Source organism: Mytilus galloprovincialis, chromosome 8 (assembly GCF_965363235.1).
Source record: "Mytilus galloprovincialis chromosome 8, xbMytGall1.hap1.1, whole genome shotgun sequence".
NCBI lineage: Eukaryota > Metazoa > Mollusca > Bivalvia > Mytilida > Mytilidae > Mytilus > Mytilus galloprovincialis.
The window spans coordinates 39,919,379-39,928,417 of record NC_134845.1 but is presented as its reverse complement, the minus strand read 5'-3'; the positions used below and the strand labels follow the sequence as shown (position 1 = coordinate 39,928,417).

The following is a 9,039-nucleotide window of genomic DNA, read 5'->3' as shown; positions in this document are numbered from 1 at the left end:
CTGTGTATCATCGCCACCGGAAATTGGGTACTAACGAAGCGGAGAGAAATAGAAAAAGAAGTAAACAAATTGAGAATTCATTCAATTTAAAGCATTTCCGCTCATTTGATGAGGATGCCGCTTAAGAAATGATTTTCTGATATATAATTCTTGAAATTATTAGGCCGGAAAGTACAAATTTAAGACAAGATTTTGTGTTATACCCCAAAACTTGCCACTTAGTACCGGAAAATTTCGAGGTCGATCGTCCTCTATCGCCCCATTCTCAAGATACTGAACAGTTTTTCATTATTTTTCCAGACACGTTTGTAGATTATTATAGTGTGGCATCATATTTACTGAAATTTGTTGTCAAAAAAATGTTTTTTAAAGAATATAGACCATACAAAATAAAGTCTAGGATACGGCAACTTGCTCGTGTTGACATATTTACTGTATGGCAACTTGTTTTCAACTGTATGGCAACTTGCTAATTTTAAAATATGTATTTGCCGTCCTTTCAAAGAAAATAAAGTGTTAAGTTCAAATATCTTATTATGCATTTGATAAAAATATCATTCGCTTGACAGCATTTAAGATGTTTACACAATATAAGGCTTGAACACAGTCCTACTACATCTTTTACATACCATATCATATACAATTTGAATACGACATATACATAAAAAGGTATGTCACTGTTTCACTGACCTGTTTTATGCCCCTGACGACGTTCAGTGTAACCCATGTCCGTGCGACCCGTCAAATCAAATAATATCTAAAAAGGACAGGTTGAAATATTTTTCAATCCTGACGGTGCATACTCATAAGTCCGGAAAAATCCACGAAAATATAACTGTTGATTTGATAGCGTTCATTTATTTATTTGACCTCGTAAACAGTCTTATTAAAATACCGTAGTCGGTAATTTACTAAATTCATATCGTGAAAGAATAGAATGAAATTCAAAACAGTGTGGCTGTGGCCATTGAATGACACATTAAATTCATCCATTGACTGTGACAATTTACGTGAACGTTTGTCTGTAACGACCACTGTTCACGACGTACCTACAACACTGTGCGGGACAAATTTGCCATTCCGGTATCGGCAAATCTGACTTTGTCGGTTTACAAGATATCCAAAAAAAAAATTGCCCAGTGATAGATTATTGAAAAATTAAAAAAATGCCATATGTCCCAACTTGTCACTGTTGTCACTCTTGTCACTGCAGCTGATTAAAAGTACATTTCCCATGGGAAATTTGATAATTCCCATGGGAATATTAGAATTTCCCATGGGAACATTGGAAGTTCCCATGGGAAAAATTACTTTTCCCATGGGAAGTTTAGAGTTCCCATAGGAACTTTAAAGTTCCCATGGGAAAAGATGAATACAAAAAGTTCCCATGGGAATTAATTCTTCCCATGGGAACAAATTTTCTTCCCATGGGAACAATTTTTCTTCCCATGGGAACAATTTTTTTTCACATAGGAACAATTTTTCTTCCCATGGGAACAATTTTTCTTCCCATGGGAACAATTTTTTTTCACATAGGAACAATTTTTCTTCCCATGGGAACATACTATATTACAACATGTACAATACAAACATTATTTTCCATTTGAATTTTTTTGTTCAGAAAAATTACAATTTGTTGCAAGTACTGGATATATGAGAATAAAAGAGAATATACTTCTGCCTTAGCTGGATGGAAAGCTGTAGGGGATAACACATTTTTGGAACCTTGTAAAACATCTCAGAAAAGCAGATTTGTCTCCGGGACAAGTTTGCAATTCCGCAAAAGTTGTTCACCTTAATTTTTGGAGTTAAGTCAAAATGAAGTTGATAACTTGGTTGGTATTGGTTCCCTGATATTTGTCCTAAAATTGTTTGGCTCTAGCACCACTGTTGAAAAAGTTATGCCCCTTTTTTCAACATTTTCCTTAGAGGAATAGTTGTTTTCCTCAAGGGAAATCAAATTTCCCTAAAGGAAAAAGATTTTTCCTCAAAGGGAAATTGTTTTTTCCTCAAAGGAAATTGTTTTTTCAAGGGAAAAAGATTTCCTTCAAGACAACAAATTTCCTCTAATGAAATCATTGTTCTTCAAATTTCCTCTAAAGAAATTTCTGAACATCAAATTTCCCTTATTTGTTCTTGTTAAACATTTCTTCGCTATACCATGTATACAAACAGTATGAATATAATTATTACAAGACTGTATAGTTGATGCAAATGATATTCAAAACTTTCATAAATGTTTGACTCAACATTTTAATGACATTGAAAATTGATAAAGTCTGACTGTTTAGATCTAGGTATTGTTCATACTTTTTATAAAATTTAACTATGATTTATAACAAAAATTTGTAGCAAATGATTCTGTTTTCTTTGTAATTCATGTAATTGTTTCAATGCAATACATTAATAAGCAACCAATTTGAATGTCATACCATTTGTGGTGTTCTAAAGAATTTGTTTATATATTTGCAGATTAAATAATAAAATATACACTTTTCGTGTTATTTTAAATTAAAATTTTCTTCTGTTTCAGCTTGTGTACAGTTTTCAATCCACTACGTAAGAATTCAGTGAATACATTATTCCATTCACTTAACATTTTCCTTCAATTCTAAGAGAAAACATTTTTGCAAATTGTTCTTCAATGATCTTCTTCCGTATATTTGATATGAGGGAGCGATGTAAATGAGTGGATAAAACTGGTGTTCCTTTTTTCAACAACAAAATAGTATTTGTTCTGCATTCTCCTTTCTTTCGAATAATATATATAATATGTTGTTGCTTTTATGCAATAGTGTTTTTGTGTATCTATGATAGAACTCCATTTTGTTTATTGGCATTATCATGTGATAATGATGAAATTTCCTGTTTCTTTTTTGCAGGAAAGCACACATTCCAGTTCAAATTAATCCAATTATGCACTTTGTAAATAAATTTCAACTTTAAGTTTCCTCTTCAGTAATGACCTATTGATCGTGAAAACCAAGATGTCTGATCACCTATAAATACACAAAATAAACAAATAAAATGTTATAAATGGAGAGAGAAACAGCAATAAATGTTTTTCATATGTAGCTTTCTTTACTAAAATTCATTAAGTAAACTTGAACCTTGCGAAAAATAATTAGCTGTGATGTAGACTAGAAAGTATAAAACGCAAAATAAAGTAGTCGCGAAAATTAGTTGATTTACATTAGTCCAGTCTGTGTTTGCAGGAAATTTACATCATAGGTTGCCATATTCCTATTGTGCCTGTCCAAAGTTCAGAGCCTGTAGTTTTTGTAAGTTTAGTCTGACACTAAAATTTAGTGGTTGTTGTTGTTGTTGTTTCATACCGGTTATATTTATTTTTTGTAATTTATTTTGTAATAAACTAGGCAATTAGTTTTACAGTTTGGACATGTTGGATTGTTTCAATTTTTCATCTTTGGGTCTTTTATAGCTGCCTACTTTGACTATAGGGTATGGATTTTCTCATTATTGAAGGTCGTCACAGGCCTACAATTGCTTTCTTAAAGCCATGATAGTTTTCATATTTAATATACCACATCTTTTAATTTTTATAGTAATCATGATTATCATCTTTCAAGTTCAACAACTTTAAAAAAATAAATAAAAGTGGCCTTACCATTTAGGTTTAGTTTGCTTCTGCAAATTTTAAATTGCCTATCATTTCTGCTGTTTATAATTTCTCTGTATCTTCTATAGTTCTTGTCCTATACATAAAAGAGTAAAAGTTATTATTGAATGGCATCTTGCATCAATATTTTTTTTTGCTGTTTAATGTACATGATGTATATTAATGTGTGTTTAATAAGAAGAGTGCACATGCTGAAATGTCTCGCCTTCTTTTACTAATCATTGATAATATGTTGATAGTCCTAAGTATAAAGCTTTATCACAACTGTCACATAAACTTAACATTAACCAAGATAAATAAATAAAGACTAATGAACCATGAGAATGAGGTCAGGCCTAAATTAAAATATTGTTTGTTTGCCCTTTTCTGACCCTATTTTTTGAAACAAGGTAGGTAGGTAGGTAAAATATTTTCTTTTTCTTTCCCATAAAATAACTTGGCTCGGTACATTTTTTGTCATGGGTAGGCAGGTAGGTATAATATTTTATTTTATAGATACAATATCTGAATGATATCATTTTTGTCTGTATTTGCTCTTGTTTTAAGAATGATCGATTTTACTAATCTTTACTTTTATTAAAGTTTCTGAATAGTCCCAGGAAGTTATGAAAAAAATTATCATGTATAATGTGAAGTTAATTTATATGCACTTCTATTTGTTTTTAAATATCAAAATATAGGGCTCGAGCATATTTTCAACAATTATATGCCTGGAACTTTTAAAGAGTTTTAACTTGCACTGATATTCTGTACTACGAACATGTACCTTGTACGCTTAACTTGACCGAAAGATTTATTAATATCATATATATCTCCCTAGCATGGTTTGTGAAACAGCTTTACTATGTGCAATCTATTAGGGGTAGGACCTTTATCGGGACTTCGTGATTGGGTGTTTTTAAGCTCAGGATTTCAGGATTTCCAGGAATTGTTTTTTTTTTTTAATTTTTGGGATGCAGAATTTAAATTTATTTAAATTCTGGAGTTCAGGATTTCATGTTTTAAAGCCCGGGATTTCAGGATCCGGACCCTCCAACCCCTATCTATAGTATGTGTCATTCCGACATTCTACCAATTTTATCAAAATTTGAACTGAAATTATCAGAGATGATATCTGTGAAATAAAAAAAAAATATTTGACTAGAATATAAAGCCACTGCCCAGCAGTGCATTTCCCACCATCGTCATCATGCAACCAGTTAAAAGAGCTAAAACTAAGCATTTATCTTACTTTATTTACAACCCTAGAGACTGAGTGTGTCCGGGTGTTATAAAAAAAAAGCTAAAAGACTTGAAACTCAAATGTCACATATTTTACATCGCATTTATAAATGGTCTGCAAGGAAAACTTGGCGATTTTACTGCCAATTATTCTCCAATTTACAGGACTTCGGTTCATTTCAGATATAAATAAAATGTCAAAGCTGGTAATAGGCAGCAATAACATAATCATACGGATATACGAATCACTAAACGTCATCCTTATACATGTTATATAGGATACAACATCCGTTAACAAAATATTTTGTACACACGTTGATAATTTTGTATTGGACAAACTTTTTTGAATGAACCCTGCTCTTCAAGTATAAAGGGCAACGTTGGTTATACTTTCAACATCGACTTCAATCAAAAGCTTTGAATCTCTAAATGCAAATGTTCATGCCAAACGCTGACGTGATACCAAATGGACTTAACCTTATACGGGGAAGATAAAACCTGTGGATTCCGGTAAAAAAGTTTTGAGCAGGAAATACAAATATAAGATTTTCGGGAGGAACAAAAAATAATTAAAACAAAATATTGCTGGTAAATACAAATAAAAGATTTTCAGTCGGAACGAACTTATAGAGTCGGTCGGTAAAGGGTAAACAAATAATATTTTAATTTAAGCCTCAATGTCAGATGAACCATGCCAGGCAGACATATACAGCTAACAAGGCTTCAATGCAACAATTATAGTTGACCTATTACTTATAGTTTAAGAAAAATAGACCAAATCACAAAAACACTGATCAATGAACCGTGAAAATGAGATCAAGGTCAAATAAAACCTGTGCCACTGACATATAGATCATAAAATATTTCTATACACCAAATACAGTTGACCTATGGCTTATAGTATTTAATAGATAAAGACCAAAACTCAAAAACTTAATTTTGACCACTGAACCATGAAAATGAGGTCAAGGTCAGATGACATCATCCCACTAGACATGTTCACCTTACAATCATTTCATACAACAAATATAGTAGACCTATTGCATAAAGTATGAGAAAAACAGACCAAAACACAAAAACTTAACTATAACCACTGAACCATGAAAATTGTCATAAATAGCATAGACACCTCTTAGTTTTGAGAACAACATGCGTTAATTGTGCAAGTATAATCATTGATAAATCATGCACAAGATTGACTTTTTTTAAAAAGCCTATATATTGAAATTTTCTGAAAATATTGCATGCATTTATTAATATGACCAATTTCAAGAAATGCGCAAAGATGTGAGATGATTTATATAATTGTAATTTCAGGAATTTACAGTAAAGGCTTTCATCCCCACTGCATTTTGCACTTTTCCCACGTCAGGAGCCAGATTATGGCCTTTGTGACCTTTGTATGATTTTTATTTTAGTTTCTTTTTTAATATCAAAGAGTTTAATATGACGTCCATTATCACTCAACTAGTATACATTAATGGCAAGCTAAAGCATGCCTCACAGGCAGGGATCCAGGAGGGTCTGAGGGTTGGACATGTTGGAACCCCCCTTTCTACATTGTTCTTTATTGGACGATCAATGCATTTGAATTTTAAAATTAACACCATTCGAACGTAAATATATTTCAAAATTAAGATGCTGCAATGTAAAATCCCAGTAGAGCTGGGAAGATGGTATAAGTCATTCCAAAAGAAGAAAGGACATGCAATCTGTGTTTAACTGCAATTGGCAATGAATTCCATTATTTATTTGAATGCAATTCTTTATTAGTTAAAAAATATCAGAAATCAGCATATTCCAGAGTACTATGTGAAATATCAGAATTAAGCAAAAATGAAAGGACTAACTGTCATTGACAAAATATTAACTTATTTAAAAATGTGTCTATATTCATTTCAAAGTTAACTAAAATATTATAATGTTAAAATATTATAATATAAAGTAATTTTCCATATATTTTATTTCTAAGTTGTTTTATTTTTTTTTTAATTGTATGTGATTGTATTTTGTAATTTACCTCTTGTTTCACATGTCAATGTGACGGAGTGTTTTTCAAATAAAGCATATTGTATTGTATTGTATTGAATGGGGACATGTAGTTGGACACCCCCCCCCCCCCCATTTGTCTTTGGTTAGGAACCCCTTCTCGGGTTGTGGGATTTTCTCGTTGCATTGAAGACCCATTGGTGCCCTTTGGCTGCTATCTGCCCTTTGGTCTTTTGATACATTCCCCATTTACATTTCGATTTTATATTCAGTTCTATTATAGATGTTAGACTTCTTGTTGATTTGGTTTCACATTTCGGCTTCGTCAGAGGAAAGCGTTCCAGAAATAAAATAGCCTTGCAAGACGTAATAATTATTTGGACTAGATTTTCACCACCATCAACATTGTAAAGCTTGTCTCACTGTGGAAGAAATGAGTTTGGCGCGTTTACAAAAATATAATTGTCTGTGCTGACAGGGGAGTGTGTGTGCATACCATTATTTAAATTTTCTAAACCTTCTTTTTCAATATTTTGTGCATTTCTTGGTAATATACTGTCAAACCTCGAGTGCTGCTTTACAAAAACGATCAACTTACAAGTAATGTAGGGGAAGGAAACTAGCTAAAAAGACCAAAAATAAGCCACAACTAATGGGGTCTCATTTGGGGGTTCTGTTCACGGATCTCGCTTTATAGTTACTATTTAATTTTTTTAGATTCCCGCATCCCGCTTACACTATGTAAGTAAACAATTCTAATATTTTTGTAATTTCCTATGTCCCGCTAAACTTCATTTCCAGTTTTCACGGCACAATATTTTGACTATTAGTGACACTAACACTGTGGTATTTTCACGTGGGTATTTTACCAATAAGGCCATATATTTCGGTGTGTAGAAATACCGCAAAGGAATTCTTAAAGGCGCTGACTAAGAAGAAAGTTTTTGCATTAAGGACACTAAAACGATGTTTTAAGATCACAGAGAATATGGATATATAGGAGGATATGATTAAATACCTCATATCTGTAAAGTTAGGTATCAATAGATATTGTAATTTTGAAGTTAAATGACTTTTTAATCAACGCGTGCCACTCGACACGTGACCAACGGCTTATTGCAAATTCAATAATCATCATGTTCAATCAACCTAATCCAATACACAATTGTCTTTTTATCGTTACTTATTGATTAATTAATGGTTGTTGTTGAATAAACTTAACGGTTTAGCGTGGTAAATTTTCAAGTTTATGAAAGAAAAATTAAAAAAAAATGAATTTTGTGTTTTAAAACTTTGCCTTTGTTATATTTTGTTTTTAAGGAAATTGCTATGCAAGCTTTTTTTTTAAATTAAAGAACCCTATTTTGAGATACAAATTGAGACAAAAATGCTTTTGAGATTTCGTTTCCTTGTTAACAACACAAGAGTTTACATATATTATCATTATACCTTGAATGAGTGACATATGCATGAGAGTATGTGGTGTCCGTGGGGTTCTTCAAAATCCGATTACAGAAGTAATGTAGAAAAACTCCAAGAGGTAAAATTATATTACGTTTTAAGGCGAAGTGTACGTAATTGCACGCCTCTAGCGGAATACGGGATTAAAAACGTTCGTCGTTAGTTACGCAAGTTATCTCCCTTACTCCAAGAAAGGACACACGAAACAGAAACTACTTTCTGCGGTCTATAATGAATCCACCAAGCACGCCTGTGCTGTCTTAAACCTCATAGAAATTATCTAAATAACTCCAATTAGAAATCACAGCATTCTGTACGTTGTTCTGTGTGCAGCCTGACTTAAAAACACTGGGTTTTTTTTTTTTGTTTTAGACGCGTAGGAGAAGGCATTTTGTGTTTATGATATCAACAGAAAGAAAAAAAAAACGCCTCACAACAAAATTATAAACAAATAAACAAATAAACATGTAACAATTTTTCTTCTATTGATATCAAATTAATTAAAATGAAACCTGAATTGACCCAACAATATCGTTTTAAAAAGCCGTAGTCTTGAACGAAAAACACAGTACTCAACGTAAAGTTTTATAATAGGTTACAAATAATTAATGAAAGACGTGTGAATTTAATTGTTTAATTAAAAAGACGTTGAAATGTTCGTATTTTGTGCAATTAAAAATTTAAGGACATGATTTATATTCATATTAGAAATCAGACGATACCAAGAG

General features: G+C 31.9%; 1 long non-coding RNA gene across 1 annotated transcript; it reads right to left on the bottom strand.

The window, feature by feature from the left end:
• Positions 1 to 2,228: 2,228 nt before the first annotated feature.
• LOC143041917 (uncharacterized) lies at positions 2,229 to 7,806 on the bottom strand. Its single transcript, XR_012967838.1, has 3 exons — positions 7,347 to 7,806; positions 3,629 to 3,716; positions 2,229 to 2,999 (listed from the first exon to the last, which is right to left on the bottom strand). It is a non-coding gene; the product is annotated as an uncharacterized LOC143041917 (long non-coding RNA).
• Between the last annotated feature and the right edge of the window lie 1,233 nt (positions 7,807 to 9,039).